The sequence below is a fragment of the Poecilia latipinna genome, unplaced genomic scaffold (genome assembly GCF_001443285.1).
Source record: "Poecilia latipinna isolate Pla-1442-1.1 unplaced genomic scaffold, P_latipinna-1.0 Scaffold321, whole genome shotgun sequence".
Taxonomy (NCBI): Eukaryota; Metazoa; Chordata; class Actinopteri; order Cyprinodontiformes; family Poeciliidae; genus Poecilia; species Poecilia latipinna.
In genome coordinates, this window is record NW_015112937.1 from 226,484 (window position 1) to 245,930 (window position 19,447).

Consider the following 19,447-nt stretch of genomic DNA (forward strand, 5'->3'; position numbering starts at 1 on the left):
TTTTTTCTTTTGCCCCTCCACAGGTGTCTGAAGCAACAGAGGAGACCACCATCAGGCATCAGCTGGCAGGTCGGGCCGCGGAGCGTCTCGGTGTTCCACCGAAACGAACACAGACAAAACACCTTGTAGCCAAAACAAGTCGTCTCAAAACCTCCCAGAGTCACAGCTCCAGCTGAACTGTGAAAGTGGTATAACACTGTATATTAAAAAAAAAGAAAGAAAGAAAGAAAGAAAGAAAACAATCTCGCTCTATCTCCTCCTGTTGTTTTCTCCGTCTGTTTTTAATTTATGATCTGGTTTGAGAAATCAGATTTGTTGCAGGTGTTTTTATTTTGTTCAGTTCATGTAAAACTGCCTGGCAAAAAACAGCAAAAAAAACAAAACAAAAAAAACAAACAAACTAAAAACAGACAAAAAAAACCTGAAAGGGATTGTGTATTTGTTTGATTCACTTAGAATTTTATTTTCTTATAACTTAAGTGCAATAAAATGTGGGTTTTTCTTTTTCATTTCAAGCATATCAGTTGTCTGTTTTTGTTTACCTCTGTGAAGGCATCTTATATGGTCAATAAAGCAAAACTATTTGGTTAAATTCTCCTGGATGGTCATCATCTCAGCTCCTCAGTTATCCTAATTTTTCTGGGCTGAAGTGAATCTAAAACAAATAACAGCAATGATTTTAAAACCAAGAATCAGGTGGAGAAGTTTCAAGTTATGGACTTTTTCAAACATGGAAGCTGGAAGCTCATTTACCTCACAGAGAGCCTGCTGGAGTCTGCATGTTCTCCCTCTGCATTTGTGGGTTTACCCTGGGTACTCCAGCTTCTCAAAGGCATCAAAGGGCTGTTTTTGTTGAGAAATGTGCACAAAACTATCGATATTTCGATAATGTGGAGAAAACACAATTTCACAATTGCGGTGTTTCCATTAAATAATGCAATTAATGTCCCACGTGAATACTTTTGCTCACGCAATAAGTCGTTAATCCTCCAACCACTACCTGTTATTGTCTTTGTCGTTTCAGCCAGTCGTAGCTGTTGATCACAAGCAATTTTTTTTCACATCACTCCTGATATGAAAAAAGTGTTTTGATTGGAGTTTTGCGAAATACATCAATTTCAATACAGCTGGAAAAACCACCGCATCCTAGCACAAATACTTAATGAAAAATGTGCCTTTTTTTAATTGCTGTGCTTCTGTTAAGCAAATTTATTTCCATAATTCCTATTTGTGCAATTTTAAGCTCTACCTTTGGGTTTTTGTCTTCCATCAGTGATGCCACTCAGTTCGAGCAGCAACGGAGTCAGCCCTGTGCTGCAGGTTTCCCCCTGTTGCCTAGCGATGGCTAGTTTCTGGCCCAGGAAACAGTTTACTGTGTGGGAGCGTTGAGGGGGCTGCACACCGTCACATGAATGGATGTGTGTGGGGGGGGAGAGGGAGACGGGGGTCTTTACTGTGGTTGGCAGGTCACTGCAACTGTTGCTTCCCAGACTCGCATCATGTTGTGTAAACAGCTGCTCTGCTTGTAAACTAAATGGATGTAATCTAGATTTATATACTCATTTCTGCTGTTTAGTTCTGGCTGAGTTGGCCTTTTGTTTCAAGTCTAGATGCTGCAGTTAGTCATTTTTACCTCCAAACAGTCAAACCAGCCCTGTAATCTTTAAAACTAGTGTCAGTATTTCTGCAGGATTTGCAGAGGTCGTTCTTGTTTGTTTCTGAGCTTTTGCTGCTGCTCCTCCCATCATTTTCAGTTCAGTGGCCAACTTCTATTTTCAGAAGAATGCCTTTTTGTTAACATGCACAGCATACAGTGGCTCAGAAATGTGTTGTTGACACAGTAGAGACATTTCTAATTCTTTACAGAGATAGACTTTGCTGCTTCTCTATCTGAATTGGTTGAAAACATTAATGAAATAATTTGGCAGCCAGGAACTAGACAAAAGAAGTTTGGCACCCAGAAAACACTGATTTTGACCCCACTGTAAATGCTGATCAGCATCAGACATGTAAAAAATCTTATTGGTTGTGATGTGAAGAAAAACAAAAATAAATGTTCAGTTTGGTGCAGATCAGATGAAATATGTGGAAATTACAGCCAAACCTATGGCCATGGTGTGACCCCACTTCAACCTGCAGGAAAACTCAGGACTTTGATCACTTTAGATCCCCAAACTCACCAATTTTCAAGCCAAGAAAAGTTCAATGAAATGCAGAGCTTAAAAACAACTCAAAAAAAAAAAAAAAAGGTTCAATCCAACATGGCTGACGTCTTGTTTGTTGTATACTTGTCTATAGACAGGGCCTGGACTTTGACCCCAGCCCACGGCTGCAGGAGACTTCTGTAGGTCCTGGGAAGTTCTATAAATGTGACAAACTTCAGACCTTTGCAGTAAGGTAACCTAAATGAGCACAGCGTTTTGAAAGTTGCCAAGTGGCTCTGTTGAGCTCTTTCTGTTGCGACTTTTGCATTATAGTCATTTTTACCAAGACTGGTAAGCCAACAAAATTCGGTGAGTTTTCATATATTGTTAGACCTTCAAAAAGTCAATATATTTCCTGCTCAGGCCTAATAATGAAAGAATGCTTGTTTTTGTACCAATAATTATGCAACTAAAAAAATTGTTTATATCATTAGAATGAGCCACGGTTATTTGACTAATTTTAATAGCCAAATAATTAAAATGAGCAGTAGACTTTGAGAAATATTTTAGATGTAAAAAAAAATAATGCAATGAAAATACTGTAGGCTATTTGGTTTTCATAAACTTAAAGTAGTCAGAGACGTGGCATGTTGTTGGCGCTGCTATGCATTCTGGGTAAATGAGGTATGCTAGGTCTGTTCGCGCTGTTTTCGTCCAGCCAAAAGAGCAGTAGGTAACGTCTTAAGATTTCTCAATTTGAACCGTAGCGCTCTGAAACTGTAGAAAACACAAGGAGTAATGAAGATGAGGAGGACCAGACGGAGGAAGAGTTGCCTGAAGAAGTTGCTGTTTGTGCTGCTGCTGCAAGCTTCATAAACGAAACAATGAATGACGCCTGCCTCTGGTACCACAGTAAGTCTTGTCCGGTCTTCAGTCGGGTTAAACCTATTTAGGTTCTGATCTTCAGTCCGGTGTAGGGGCCATGGTTTCACATTTGGTACCTGCGGCAGTGGAAATAATTTGATCATTTAAAGAGCTTCCAGCTGCCTGCATTTAATGTTTCTCCCAGCGTCTTTCGCTCACTAGCCGGAGTTTTAGGTGCCAGCTAGCACGGCTTGGTTTTAACTTTAGGGTAACGACCACCTGTTGGCTTCTTCATCAATTTTGCTCTTACTCAATTTTTGAAGTAATTGTGAGTTATTACTTAACACAAAGAGCATTTTTTTTAGTTGATAGGAAAATGACAACATATTTAAGCCAACGTGTTTAACTAAATTTGGCTCACTTTAAAGTGGGACGCTGAATAAATGAATTCAAATAAAAGGTTTAATTTTTTTTCTATAGTCTCAGATTTTGATGTTGCCACAAAAGGTTAATGCTAAACCTTTTTACACATCGTTTGTATACAGAATCAGATTCATTTTGCTGAACAATAAACAAATATTTTATCACGGATAATAAAAATCTACTCATTGAACAACCAGGTTGTTAAGCATGATGGTATCTTCCTTGCTAATCTCAAAAGCTACAATTATCCCACTTGACTGGTTAATTCTGCAACCTTCACTCTTCACTCCTGTTTTTACCCATATTTGCTCTATGTTCACTGAAAACACTTTGTGTTTTAATTAAGATTTTTTATTTTTTATATTTTTATGGGTGTAAACATTCAGAGTTCACACAGCGTAACAAACAAGATAGTCTGCTCTGTAGCAGACACTGATGGATCCCCGCTGGCGGTCCTTAAACGAGCGTAATATCAGGAAGAGATGAATCATCTCATTTCTTCAGGTGATTAGCCATTTATCTACTTTACTCTTGCTGCCACAATTGCACTGCGCATCCTGTTGATGAATGAATGTGCCCCTTTTTTCCCTCCATTCTCGGCGCTCAAACGAAGCACGTCTGCTTGCCACCCCAGCAGCACTAACTCATCCTGACACAAACAACACGGCGTGAGGGATGGAAGGGATGACGGGATGCTCTCTGCCAGGAGCTGATGGCACGGCAAAAAGTTCAGGGAAGGGAAGAGCTTTGGATGCTTCATTCAGTGTATCTCCCATCTCTTTGTTCGCTAATCCTGCCCTAAAGCACTGCAGCCCCTCTAATTGTGAGCAGATTTTCTAAAAAGGACCGTAGCATCAGAAGTGGTTGTGTTTCACACTTCAGCCTAATCCTGTTTGGGAGGTTTTGTTGCAGCACATCAATGGGTAATGAAAAGGTTTAATCGCCATAAAGCTGCAGTCAGTGGTTGATGACGGGAACATTTAAATCTCCTTTGGTTCCTTTTGGACAGCTGATGTTCATGTTGGTCATTAATGCTGACCTCCTGATAAGAAGGTCAGGAGGTTCCTGCAACCCCACAGATGCATGACTGCACCAGCTGTTACCCTCATCCCCCCTCTCCCACTGCTACTCAGGTATTTCAAATTCTTCAGCTTTAAAGTGGCAGTATTATGCAATATCAATGTTTTTATCTTTACATCATGTTATAATGTTGTTCCCTCATCACTACAGTGTTGCATTGATTCTTTAATTCATGTTTTAGTAATCCTTTAATCTCCATGGCAACCATGCAGCTGTGCAAAGCCCTTGGGTGGACCTAACTCAGCCTCCAGGAACGAAGCTCCACCTCATAGCCTCACTTTTCAAGTTTCTGAGCTTCTGCCTCACAGAGCAGCCCTCCCTCCACTCTGCTCCTTCAGACTAGCCAGGAGCAATTAGCAAACATCTGGTTGAACTCCACATCTGCTGAGCTCATTATATGAGCAACTTCTCGGTGAAATGCTGGTTAAAAAACAACTTTGTTACAGAGTTAATAGAGGAGCCATGTTGTGATGACTTCCTGAAAGTGGAGTTTCAGAAAGAGCAGGAGTTGTTAACGAGACAGAGGCTCAATTTCAATGCGTTAAATTACGAAGTCAGTTTTCTTTTAAGCCCTATTTGATTTAGTATTTTATAACATTTAAAACCTGTGTAACATAGTTACTTTATCGTGCTATAAAATGGCACTACGTGGCTGGAGTAAACATACTACTGCCTCTTTAATATCAAAAACTACCACAAGGCAAAAGGTGAGAAACCAAGAGGAGCTGCTCCTCCAGAGTCAGCTGTGATAGCACATGAATCATGTGGTTCTAAGTGTGATGTGAATGTAGTTGCCCTGCTGGAAGGTGAACCTCCACCTCTGTTTACAGCCTCCATCTGCTTTGTTTATTTCCATCCATTTCCCCATCAACTCTAACCAGATTCCCCGTCTCTGCTGAACAGAATCATCCCCACAGTATGAATCTACCTCCTCTTCAGGGTGTCACTTATTGTGACCATAACTCTTAATTTTGTTCTCATCTGATCTGAACACCTCCCGTCATACTTCCAGTGCCTCCTACATGGCATGAAAAGTTTCATAATCTAGCAGAGATAATCTTCAAATCTTCTATAAACCACCAAAATATTGTCTCAATTCACAACCGATCCACAGCTTCTGGCCTGTTTTTTTGTCTTCCTCTTCTTTGACCTTGTTCCTGCAGGTTTTAAATGTCTCGCAGTCAAAATGTGTTAGCATGCGGCGGAGGCCTGCAAAGGAGCATCGGGCTTGGTGCCACACCGGAGCCCATCTGCAGGGCCGTTGTGCGTGGGTGGTGAAAGTACGTCGGAGGAGAGGAGAGGATGCCAGCGCTGTAGGTAGGAGCCTCCCCTTCCCGCTGAGTGTCCGGCACCACCTGTCCCACTCAGCTGAACCGATGAGAACAAGGTGTGCGGCGGTGCGCAGCTTTCATTTATCTGCAGAGGAGGAGATGAGTAAGCAAATCCACTCCAGTGGTAATTATATGCCCAATTTTCTGCAACAGAGAGCAGCGTGAGCGCTGCAGCGATACATCCGCTACGTTCCTGGTTTGTTCTAAAATGGGACAAGACTTGGTAGGGTTCAAAGTGATCCAGTGTCAGATGAATGCGTCTGCACCCTTTTCCCCCCCGGTTTGAAAGCTAGTAAGTGTGTGTGCGCGCGTTTGTTTGTAATACATTGTGGGGACCATTTTCCTGACATACTACAATGTGGGGACCCACTGCTCCTTGTGGGGACCGTAGCCTGGTCCCCACAAGGAGAAACACTGTTTTAGGGTCAGGAGTTAGATTTAGGCTTCAGGTGTGAATTGAGTTTTGGTTCGGGGTTATGGTTAGGTATGTAATGGTTAGGTTAAGGGTAAGGTTTAGGCTATGGAAGTCAATGGAAAGTCCCCACAAAGATAGCCACACAAACGTGTGCGTGTGTGTGTGTGTGTGTGTATATAGCTGGGGCTACATGCTGCCTGCTGCGTTTGGCAGTGACACTATGCGGCTCCTGAGCAAGAAACTGAGAGCTGCAGGTGGAGTTTGGGCTTGACAAACCCTTCTGAACTAGACATGTGATTCAGCTGAGCTACTTAAAGCTTTATTTAAAAAAAAAAAAAAAATAGTTTTTTACGTATTTGTTTAGAACATCGCCATTTGGGAGACAGATAATCTATGAAAAAAATCTAGCTCTTCTCCCAGAAGGCAGAGGAGCTAGATTTTTGGTTGTTTCTACAACCAGTCAGAGCCAGGAGGCGGGTCTTGGCATGTCAATCATATCTGTATGCGCGCCATTCACCCCCAATCCTATAAACCTTGTTGCTCCCTGCTGTCAAACATCTTCTGCCTGTCAGCAGAGCCTGTCATGAATACTAAGGCTAGTTAGCGTAGCCGCCGCTGATGGCAGATAAGCAGTTGTCCTGCTTATCTGCCATCCGCTAATGGCTGAGTTGGTTCTCTGCCATTGGGACATTTAGCAGTGAGTACATAAGGTTGATTGACAGCACTAAGACCTTCCTCCTGGTTCTGATTGGTTGTTTTGGGTCGGGTGCGGTGCATTACTTCAGACTGTAGTAGTAGCTCAGGGAGGAGGTGGACGAGATCAGTTTTTTCACAGATTATCTGTCTTATATTTAACTGTCATAGCATTTTAACAAATATGTAAAAATCATATTATTTGTTGCATATTGCAGCTTTAATGTCCTGACCTCATGAATCATGAGGTCATAGTGCAGAAGTCTTTAATATCCATCTTTTATTCATAATTTTCTCCTGCAGGCAGGCTCCTTCTGGTAATCTTCTCAAATGTTTCTGATCAATAATTCTCCCAGCCTTGTGAAGATGGAAGGATTTTTCAGCTTTTTCAAACATTTTCTGTTTGAAAAAACCTTGTAGCACCCAGTCAGTGAGCACAGGTTTTGTAGAGCAGTGTTTCCCAACCCTGGTCCTCAAGGCACACTGTCCTACATGTTTTAGAGGTTTCCCTGCTTTAATGTGCCTGATTCAACTGATTGCAGTTCAACAAACATCTGTTAAACAGTCATCAATTGAAATCAGCTGGTCTGAAGCAAGGGAATACCTAAAACATGCAGGGCAGAGAGCATTGAGGACGAGGGTTAGGAAATACTGGTGTAGAGGGTCCTCAACAATGAAACAAAAACTGTTAGGTCTAAAAGAGCATAAAAACTGAACGCTGCTTCTCGTTTGGTTCTGGTTCTGGATGCAGACCAGAACCATAAGACCTGAGAGGTCTGGAAGGTTGATACAACAGCAGCAGATCTTTAAAGTATTGTGTTGCTAAGCTGTTCAGTGATTTATAAACTAACAATAGTATTTTAAAGTCTATTCTATCAGTATAAGGACTGTAGAACTGCGTTGATGGTTTTAATCAGAACACCAGCAGCAGCGTTCTGGATCAGCTGCAGCTGGTGGATTGATTTTTATTTATTTATTTATTGTTTTTTTTTTGTTTTGTTTTTTTTTTTTTTGTTGTTGTTGTTTTTTTAGGTAGGCTTGTGGTGAAAAAAAAACATCCAGATTTTCCCAAAAATTAAATAGTCATTAAAAGAAATCAATTCATCATCCAACCTAATATCTAGTTGCTCTTTAAAGATCGAAGCTCTGAGAAATCCAGTCGTGTGTTTTCTCTATCCAAACTCAAATTTATTTACAAGTAAAAATTCCAAATTAACCTTGTCAAATGTTTTTCTGCATGTAATGAAAACAATTCTTATTTTGGATGTTGCAATATTCCATTATATTAGTATTTATAGTCAATATGCTATTACGGAACAATCTTCTGCATATCGTCATGAATGAGTTATCTGAGGGATTCTTTCTGGCCTATTTAAGCTTTATACTGCAGGGACAACCAAGGACATTGTGGTCTGATGTGTTAGAAATGACTTTATACTGTGTCCAAACTGATGAATGTTGATGATTTTGTTCCTCCTCTGTTCTTGAATTTCTGTAGCCAGGATGTGAAGTGTTGTTTTCTGCCTTTTCAGTGGTACCAGATAGGTTCCATTTAAGGTTTTTCTTGATTCCGCAGGCTTGGCAGTAATCAGGCCTGGGTCTAACTAGCATTAGCATTAGTGACAGGCTACACTACCACTAATGTATTGGAACCACCAGTGTAGCAAAGAACAAGCGGGAGGGAGTGAGCATGAGAATGATTGACAGCATTAAGACCCTCCTCCTGTCTGTGATTGGTTGTTTCTTAATGACTGGTGTATTTCTGCAGTTAGTGCTGGAACACAGATTATCTATCCTATATTATACTGTTACAACATATTTACAGTTTTAACAAATGCTAAAAATAACATATTTGGTTCTAAAAGTTGCATGTTGCAGCTTCAGATGTCACCCAGAGAGTGCACTACTTATTATACTCGTATTATTTGGCTGCTGTTGTGTCGTGTTGACAGTTTCCTCAGTCTCTAGTTGTCTTACATGTCACATCAGAAAGAAAGATTGTTTGTTATAAGTGAAAACAGCAAGGAGATATTTTAGTTTGAAACCAAGTGCAAAATACATTTAAACCCTCCTCAATGTGATTAAAACAGCTTAGTGTAACCTTTCTGCAAAAGAACTAACATTACATGCAAAAATAGTTGTGCGACTGTTTTTTGTTTTTTATTTTGTTTGTTTTTGTGCATAAGCACTGATTTAAATCACCAGATTTTCTAACCAGCTTTTGGGAATTTAAAGGATCCATCTGTCTGGTAACTGAGAAAGCTGTTGGGTTGATGAACTGGATGCATTTCAATGTGCAATTTAGTATCGGGCGATTAGCAGCTCCACAGACCAGGAACGGGATCTTTAAAATCAGACCAATACGAGACGGGAAGCAACTGGAGATGTTTAAGAGAGATTGGTAAGGCTACGAAACATTTAGAAAAAAATCCAGCTGGAACAGAACGATGATCAGGAGCTACTGTTCGTGAAGGTTTGGGGGGGGGGGTGTTTGGGCTGCGATCAAAGATTTTACAACAGGTATAAAACCTCTGAGGACTGCAGTGGAACTGCTGTGTCAGCTCAATCCTGAGCTCTTGAAGCAGCCGATACTTCCAATTATTTGGAAAATATTAGGAGAAAAATGAAAAATTACTGATTGTTGCTCTCTCAAAGATCCAAAATCTGTTTTAAAATATACATGATGGATTTGTTGGACCTTTGTGTTGTCATTTTCATCTTCAAATCCTGTATTTTGTTCCCCTAGATTGATACTGATTAATTTTTACATTTGGGTGAGACGCTGGGGAGCTGGGGGGTGAAATACCCCACCAGGGAGCCAGCTCCCCCCGCTGGCCCTGTTTGATTACTCTTAATAGCTGAAGCGGTGTAAGAGCAAACAGATGATAAAGGCCATAATAACTGCAGTGCTCCTGCTAATCCCCCTCTATGAAATTCACAGGGTTTTCTTTCACTCGTCATTTCTTTCTTAATTAGTCTCACATCAAAGGAGTTGTTTTATTCCATAAACAACTCCTTTTATTAATAGCCACAAATGAGGAAAAGAGACTGTGCTACTTCCTACATCACACATACTGGCTTTGCTGTTAGCAGCTGGGGTTATGGATGCAAGTCAGCACATTTGTGTTTTCCAGCAACATAGTGCCATTTTATAGCACAAATAAAATAACTATGTTACCTTCAGTTGTTATAAAAATACTAAATATATCAAATATTACTTAAAAAAAACTTTACTTTCCAATTTAATGCCTTGAAATTGGGACTCTGTCTCTTTAAAAACTCCTGCTTTTTCTGAAAGTCATGAAGCCAGTCCTTCAGGAAGTCATCACAACATGGCTCCTCTGTTAACCTTTTAACAATGTTTTTACCAGCGTTTCACTGAGAAGCAGCTCCAGCAGATGCTCAGTTTGCTAATTGTTGCTGGCTAGTCTGAAGGAGCTGAGTGGGGGAGTTGGGCTGAAAGTGCTCTGTCCCGGAAGGCGGAGCTAGGTCCACCCAAGTGTTTTCAACAGTTGTGTGGTTGCCACGGGAGATTATAACATGATGTAAAGCTCAAAAAGTCAATTTTATATGATGATGCCTGTTTACAGGCTACGTGAACGTATTTTATAGATGTTAGTGAGAGGAGATGAAAGAAAAAACACCAGTAGAACAAAACAAGCTCATGTTGCTGGGCTGGAGAAGCTCAGACTGCTGGGAGACATCAGACGAACAAAATGGGACGAGAAAGAGGTCAATCACAGACAGAGTTCAAGTGAATATAAAGGTTGAAGGTTTAAGTTGGAGCTCCAGAATGCTGTCAGTGACACACACACACACTCTGCAAAATCCAGAGACACATCTTTTGAAGCCAGCAGGACTTTTACATATAATTAAGAAAGCTGCAGATGGAGGTTGGCGTACTGCAATGCTCTAGACTGTGTTTTGATTGATAATAATGATGGTGGCCTCTGGCTGTGTGAGAGGACTCGCATGATGATGTGCATCACACAAAACTGATCAAAGTGTCTGAAAATGAGACGTGAAGGCTAATGTTGGAAATAAGAGCGAGAGAAAAAACTCAAAGGGAGGAGAGAAAAAAACCCAGGAGCCTGACCACGGAGACGGCAGATGTTTTACAGAAACCGTCTCGTTTCTCTCAGTAGGGGGAAGGCCGGGTGAAACGGAGAGGTGGGGGGCGGGTTCGCTTCTAAAACGCACAGCAGAGAATGTCAAGATGCAGCAGGCGTTTCCTCTGCAGAGTTGAAGAAGCGTTGAAGGAATCTGCAACAGACATTCAGTCATTTCAGTGTTCCACCAGAGGAGATCTGTTCTATGAGAAGAGGCTCCGTTAGGAAAGAAAAACATAAAAACACCCACATGCTATCCCAAAACGTCCGTCCTCATAATCTGTTAGATTTCCACACCACTGCCAATGAGACAGGAGGCTTTGTGGTCAGTCAGACACTGAGTGGGATGAGACGATGAGCCGGCGCCGCCAAACAAACCATATTCGGTCTGCGTCCTGGTTTCTGCTGGGTTTCCAAAACTACTAGAAACGTTTCGTGTCAGAGACGGCACACCTGGAGCAGGTGGGGGTTTCCGAATGATATTATCCAGGGACAAATGGATCAGGAAGGGGGCTGGTGTTCGCCCGCTGGCTCTGCCTGGAGATACCTTCCCCAAATCGTTTTGACGATCGTGCACAAGGTTCAGTGCAACTGGATCAAGGAGCAGATAGTGGGCGCAGTTGCTGGGACAGGTTCTGAAATCTTTGGAGCTGCTGTAAAGTGTAGTATAATGCTGTACAGGTGCAGTTAATACATGATCTACAATGTAGTGCTGCCAAGAGGTTTTACCAATATATGTGAGAAAACGTGGCAGAGTTTGGTTATTTTCCCCAAACCAAACAAAAACATGTAAAGTTATTGGGTTGGTTGAAGTTTGATCAGTCTGTACACAGGATTTTCAAGTCTTGTTACAAGATGGTTCTGATGGTCAGAAAGCTTTGAATTGCTTCTTTTGAGATATACATTTTTTCATCAATAATATTATGGTTTGATAAACTTCAATCTGTGTTCTTATTGTTTGTTCAGCGTAGAACTACACAGTTGAGATTTTTACTCTTTAGTATCAAATGCATTCAGATTCCTCAAAGGAATATGAAGTGGCCCAGAAAATTATCAGCCATGAAGGACTCTAATCAGACACCAACTTCAGTGTCATCAGCCAGTTATGTTCTGAGGCAATGCACTGCAATAACACAAAATATTACCTCGTATTTTTGGTCTAGTTTCTTGTGCAAATATCTTAATACAGTTGGATCTTTTCAGCAATATATAGGAGCTTGTTTTAAGTCGATAATTCCTTAAAATTGATGAAAAAGTACAATTTCCACTGTCACTTGTGTAAGTGGAAAAATGTCATGTTATCAGTGATATAATCTGCGAGTGGAACACGTACTTATTTATCAATATTAAGGAATTATTAACTTGATTATTTTGTCCATAATCAAGTAATTCCCTGACTCAGTAGTTTTGATCTAAATGACTAGTTTTATTAAAAATCGCCTTATGTAATTTTGTAATTGTTCATAGTGATACATAATTTATATTGCAGTTGTGGGAATGTTTTTTCTTCTCTACTCAAAAACATAAACTTACTGTTCAAACACAGCAAAGAAAATCCTGGTTAAGAATCTGATTTTGTTGAAAGTCTGAACATGTTGATGTGCGAGCGCACAAACACTGAGGAGACTTTATGCTGCAAAATATATCATTATTTTTAGTATTTTGTAATGTATTTATATTTGAGTGGAGTGCTGTTGACATTATTGTGAACAGCAAAAGGCTGTTTTTTTTTGTTTGTTTTTTTTTTTTTTTTTTTTTTTTTTTTTTTTTTTTGCTTTACTGAGAGAATAAGGTTTAATCAAGACGTACCAAAATGTTATATTTAATTAGATATTTTGGATATAAGCAGTCATTTTGGGGGGTTTTATTTTAGGAAACCTTTATTCGTGACAACTGTTAATTTCTGAGATATTTTTTATATAGACGCTAACCAAACTGAATGCTGTTCTTCATTTTGCACTGCAGTTCTCTCACTCAAAGCCCGTTGCAGAAGCAAAGGGAATGGCTAAAAAAGGCCAGAGAGTTTGGGATTCTGCCTGTGCTCCGGACTTCAGTCGGCCTCTAATTGAAAACTTCTAATGAGCTTGAAGGGAGCTCAGCCGAATCAGTCCAGCTTGACTCAATTTCCACATTAAAACCCACTTGGACTTGGACAGGACCAAACCGTGTGGAAACAGATTCTCACTCCCTCTGTTTACTGACTTTCTTATGAAGCTTCAAATGAAAGCTGTGCAAACATGCAAATGAAACGAACCAAATCAGTCCGTATTATTCATTTCTGCTGCGTGTGTAATCAGTCCATTTAGAGTGGTGGGAGGAAACGAAAGGGGAAGGAAAAAAAACAACACAATGCATGCATATTGCATTAGGGAGCAGACGGCTGGGGAGGAGCTCATTAATCAAAGGCTCACAGGCGCCGCTCATAACGTTGAACCAGCGGATGTTTTCAAAGACGTGGAGGCTTCTAATGAGCAATTTATCTCTACACAGTTTTTCTACAAAGTGGAGAGAGATCTATGGCCAGATATGTATTTAATTAGCTGTGCAAACATCTGAATGAGCAGCAGAGGTTCCTCCCATCATCGCTGCAGCACTCTGACTTGAAGAGAATCCTCTGGATGTTCCAGGGAGGTTCTGATGAAATTCCTCAGATGTCTAACTATACACAAATAAATGTGCAGATGAATGTCAGTTGTTTTTTTTGTTTTTGTTTTTTTTGTAAAAGAAACTCCCCCATAAACATCACAGCAGGCAGACAATCGGCTCCGGCTCAGTCAACCTAAACTGGTTCTGTTCCTCAGCAGACTGATATTGTAAATGTTTGAGGAACGCTGCACCTCTGCTGTTCTCTGAGTCGTTTGGCAGAAAGCTGGCTCAAAGGTGGTGCTTTTTTTTTTTTTTTTTTGCTTGCCGAGACGGAAGAGGAAGATGAGGAAGAATAAATTATTCATCAGGCTCGCCTCCCTGCTGTTAAGAGTTTGTACAAACTGCTTTTGTAAACAGGACGGCATACCTCTGATCCAGATTCAGAGTTCTCTCTTTAGGTCAACCAATCAGATCCTCTCTTCTTGTTCTGGATTTAGGTCCCGGGTCATGTAAAGCGGTTGGTTTTGTGTGTGAATAAATTATAACTTCTGTGTTGGATTGGAGCTTTTATCTTGAAAAACCCAATGAAGACCAACACTTTTCATTTAAAGGGACAGCATTATGTATTTTCCAGCCACATAGTGCCATTTTATAATGCAATCAAGTAATTATTTAACCTTCAGTAAAGATAAATGAGTAACATTTTTGTATGTACTGAGTGTAAGCTGTAAATCAATGCTTTGGTTTAACTACTACCCCGCCTCTCGCCCAGAACGTTCGCTGGAGACGGGCACCAGCACCCCTTCCAAACCACTTGGGACAAGGGTGTAAAGAAAAATGGTTTAACTACTACATTACCGCTAATGAGTGGAACATCTTAGTTCGACTTCTGGCGAAAAAAACATTTTCCCTTTTGCCTTCCTTGACTTTATGTTCAGTCACTGTTTTTAGTTCCGTTTAGTTAGAAAAAAAAAAACTAGGATATTTTCGCGAAAGGTGGGAACCAACCTTCAACACAACAGGCAAGACTAATTATTATCAATTGATCAAATTTTTATATTTTTTTTAAGTGGAAAAAGCATTCTAAGTTTGAGTTTACATGAGTTTACTCTTGCAAAGGCCAGAGGAGCCATTTTCTCAATCATTTATGAAGATGAAGATGTTATGATTTATGAAGGTTCACGCATATCGACTGTGGTCGGGAAATGTTATTACAGGCAAATACCTTATGGCTTTATTAATTCAATGGTCATGTTATATGTCTATTTTGATGCTTATTAACTTTCCCATAATGAACTTACTGTCTGATCTAACACTCTGAAGGTTACTCTGATAGATACACCTGTAAGGGAGCCAGAAGGTCTCTCCCTGTGTTTCCCTTATATTTCATCCTCTGGTATAAAGACTTGTGTGGGACTCTGTAAATCAGAGGTGACTTGACTTTTTACTCTGACCTGTTGAAGAGTGTGTGATTGTGTAAGCTCTCATATCATGTACATAATATTAATAAACCTGACAGTGATTTTCACCTTAGCGGTGCTTGGATATGTTTTTACTGCCTCACTTGTGTGGTATGGTTTCGTTTAAGGTCTTTTATTCATATTTATCGGGCGTCCCAATACATGTGGATGATCCTTTAAAGTATGAAACTTTTTTATACACTTGTTGAAACTGTCACCATGTTGTAGCAGTTTGGTATGACACAGAGAATCTGTGAAAAAAAATCAAACTCCCAGTGCTAACAAGAAACAACCAATCAGAGCAAAGAGGCGGTGCTTAGCGATGTTAATCACCTTCAGTGTGGCGCTCCTCTTCTCCCACTTTCTCTCCTCCCCTGGCTGTCTGCTATGCTGCAGCTGGCATAGGTTGTTGTGAATGCTAATGCTAGTTAGCATGATCATTGATAGCAGATAAACTGTTTTCCTGTAACTGTAAGTTGTTTGTCATTAACACATTTAGTGCATACTGTTGAGAAAATAAATTTAAAATAAGCTAGTTTTAAAACTTAACATGTCTTGATTCAAATGGCCTAATTGTGGTTTTGAAATTAGTAATGTATTCTGGCCTATTGACCTTTAATTTACCTGTAGTTACAGCAGATGGTTTGCTAGGATCGTTTGAACTGCCTTTTGTCTGTGTGGGAAAACAATACAGGAGAAGTTCCAGCTTTTCACACTCATCTGTGAAAGGCCGTAAACACGGCAGGGGTTTCTGGCTTGAGAGAGGGTCAGAGATAGCTTCTGGTTGGATGAGCACAGGTACGCCTTATTTGAATAAATTAAACACAAGAGGATAAAACTTTCTACAGAGAAGAAAATTCAGATTTTGCTCTTGCAACTTCTCCAAAGACGTCTTTGCTTTTTGTTTGTCGTTTCCATTTTGTCTTTTTTTTGTCTTTTTCTCTCTCAGGTAAATTCATGTGTTTGTGCTCTGAGGTTTCTGATGTTTTGTGATGTGTTTGTCTGGTCATAGTATGCATCTGTCTTGAATAAATGCTGATTATTGTGATGCTGTTATCTCTGTGTGATCTCAGTCTTTGCGCACAGCATTTTTCTGAACCCTGGCATAAGAGAGGATTTAACGAGTCAAAGGGCTTTTAAAGTTCAAGAATTTTTCCTCTCTTAACAATACATGATTTGATTGACAGCGATAAGACCCTCCTCCTGCCTCTGATTGGTTGTTTTTGGTCCGGAGCAGAGTGTTTCTTCAGACAACAATAGCAGCTCATTTCACAGCAGACCGTCACGACATGGTGACAGTTTTAACAAATATGTAAAAGAAATATATTTTTGCTAAAAGTTACATACTGCAGCTTTAAGTGTTAGCCTAAATGTTAAATACAGGTCTGTCTAATAAAACTGAAAAAGATTCTCTTCCATATTCCTTGCATTCTCATAGTTCATTCATATACGCCACCTTTTAAATCCCGAGAAACAGACCCTGAATGCAACCTGTGGGCTTTGCTGTTTCTTCAAATTCACTTTGAATCATCCTTTACCTCTTGCTAGTTCCCAGCAGAAACAATATCCAATATCCTGTTGGTTTCCTGCCAATAAGGATTAAGAAAGGGAAAGAAAGATAAAGCAAATTAAAGCTCAAAAGTCCAAATGAAGCCAGTACCATCATTCCCACGTGAAGCTTTTGTTGTATCATTTCACTCGGGGCGTGACATTCACAGGTACCTCCATCACCCCTCAGGAAGGAAACTTTGATAGGAAAATCATAAAAGTTTGCAGGTTTGTTGTCGTTTCAATTTAACTGCCAGTTCTGCATTTTTTAATACAGAACTCTGCATAATTTATGTACAGCTATGAATTAAATATGGCTTCTCACTGCAGTGATGGGAATTGAAAAAGATTTGACATTTGTTTTACACGTTATTTGCCTAATAGTCTGACAGTCCGGGGCATTTATAGAAGATGAGTGTCGAACTGGATGGAGATCAACCTTACTGTTGCTAATTTTCCTTCTGTGTTTTCTCAGCTTTTAGCGCCTGTTTCAAAGTAAGCACATGTAGCTTGGAAACAAAATGAAATTTCTTTGTTTAGTTTTGTTTTTTTTCTTTGTATTTCTACGTTCCTTTTTGCTCTCCTGGATGCTCTCAGGCCCAGAATGATCATTCTGGTAGCAAACTGCTGCTCTGTTTTCTTTAGCAGTCCTCTCTGGGCCTCATTATAATCACTGCATGTTTATTGCTGGTGCAATCACACAAACTGGATCATAAAGTTCCTCTCCCTTCTGTCATCACACATCATGTTAGTTTGAATGTATGTTATGCTCCTGAAAACAACTAGACTGACACTTGTTAATTGTGACTATTAAGATGATTTTTGATGTCAAAATACTTCAAAGAACGTTTGGTAGCAGCACAAAGTCTAGCGAGCACAGTCTAAGAAAATGGTGGTGGCTTACTGGTTCCATTTTATAACTTTAGGGTAGAGTGAGTGCTTTCTAAGAATATTTGTGAAATGTAGTTTACCAGGGACTTTTTTGTTGTTTTTTATATTGTCTTCCCTTAATTAGTGTTCTTTCACATTCATTTTTTAAAACTTGCATTAAATTGTTTTTTATTAGGTGACCATAAGCCCAACAAAGGACTGATGAAGCAAATTAGCTAGCATGGGCCAAAAATGTTGTAATGATAGATTTTATTTGTTAGCACCTTTCAAGACACCCAAGGACATTTTACAAGGAAGAGAAAAGAACAATCCAAGAATGCACAAAAAAATGAAATAAGAGGTAAAAGGAAAAAACAAAAAACAAATGAGATTATAAAGAAAAGGCTAACTTGAGCAGATGAGTTTTGAGTTGCTTTTTGACTGTAAGAAGAGAGTCAATGTTGCGGATGTCTTGAGGTAGAGGGTTCCAGAGTTGGGTTGGTGCTGAGGACAGAGAACAGTGAGCTGGATAGCAGAGGAAGAACGTTGGATTGTGAATGAGTGTTGATGTTACGAACAAACTAGACCTGGTAATCTTATCAATGTGAGAGTGAAATTGCAAACTACTGTCAAGAATGACAGCCAGACTCTTAACCTGAGTGAAGGAGAAACCAAGGAGGGTGAAAGTGAGGGGTTTGATGAAGCAATTAAGAAGAACTGAGCATCATCAACAAAGTAATAGAAACTGATATTGAATTTATGGAAAATATTGCCAAGAGGAAGAAGGCAGGTAATAAAAAGAAGGGGACAAGGACAGAATTTTGGGGCACACCTTAGCTAACTAGGAAAGTGTGAAAGCTGAAGGATTTGAGTTGGATGAACTGAGAAGGTCATTAGTGATTCTCAGGAGAGCAGACTGGGCTGTGACCGGGGTGGAAACCAGACTGGAATAGTTCACAGAATCAGTTTTTAGTTAAATGAGGATGGAGGCAACCGGTTTTAGCTTTTTCAAGAATTTTGGTGTCAAATGGAAAGTTGGAAAGGAGACAGAGATTATTGGAGATGTTGGGATCAGATCCAGAGTTTTTAAGACGTGGGGTGACAACTTTTGAAAAGAGTTGGAAAAATTCCAGCTGGGAGAGAGGAGCTGAAATAAAAAGAGAAAAAGGCAAGACTTTACAGGAGGTAGTGAAAAAGAACATAAGGGAATCATAAGCTTCAGCAGAGTAAAAGTGAATAATGTCTGATATCTTTTAAAAAAAACATTAATACATTAAATTAATTATTCACTTTTCTAAAACTTACTGGGTATTTTCTTGGAACTTACAGCAAGTAGTTGTTAAATTTCACAAAAGTAAATACTAACTTCTGAAAAGTACCCAGTTATTCGCATCAGAAACCTTTAAAAATAAACAATATGTTCATTAAAAACCGCCTAGGGTACATCGTCCAGAAATGGTTCTTTGTCCAAGAATATTTACAACTCTGGAGAATTAAGCTAGCTATGAAATAACAGCTGTGAACATCTTGAGACAGAAGTGATTGTACAGCTTCTGATGAATGCTAATGATACACTTTGTAATACATCTGTTAGATGGGAAACCACAAGAACCCAACTTAATGTACCAGAAACTAGTTTTGCAGACCATCTTTAACTTTTAGAATAAAAAGGTTGGATTTGGTAAGTATCCTCAGATTTCAACTAAATAATGCATCCTGCTCGTTTCTATCAAGTATCCTCTGTTTAATTAAAATCTCAATCAAGCAACAAAGGGAAACAGTATACATTTCCAGATTTCTTCTGTTTCTTCCATGCTAAATGAAAAGCAAAAGTATGAAAAAACCAATCAGTCCCTCCTGGAATCTGTACTGTTCAACACACTGCACTGAATGCAGCCAGAAAACCTAAAGTTAAATACAGTGA

The 19,447-nt window shown here is 39.7% G+C and overlaps 1 long non-coding RNA gene across 1 annotated transcript in view; it reads left to right on the forward strand.

Moving 5' to 3' along the window:
- Positions 1-2,709: 2,709 nt before the first annotated feature.
- The window catches only part of LOC106949040 (uncharacterized), a 29,238-nt gene continuing 12,500 nt past the window's right edge, over positions 2,710-19,447 (forward strand). The window contains exon 1 of the long non-coding RNA XR_001425309.1: positions 2,710-3,056. This is a non-coding gene — a long non-coding RNA (uncharacterized LOC106949040). The remainder of the gene's footprint in view (positions 3,057-19,447) is intronic.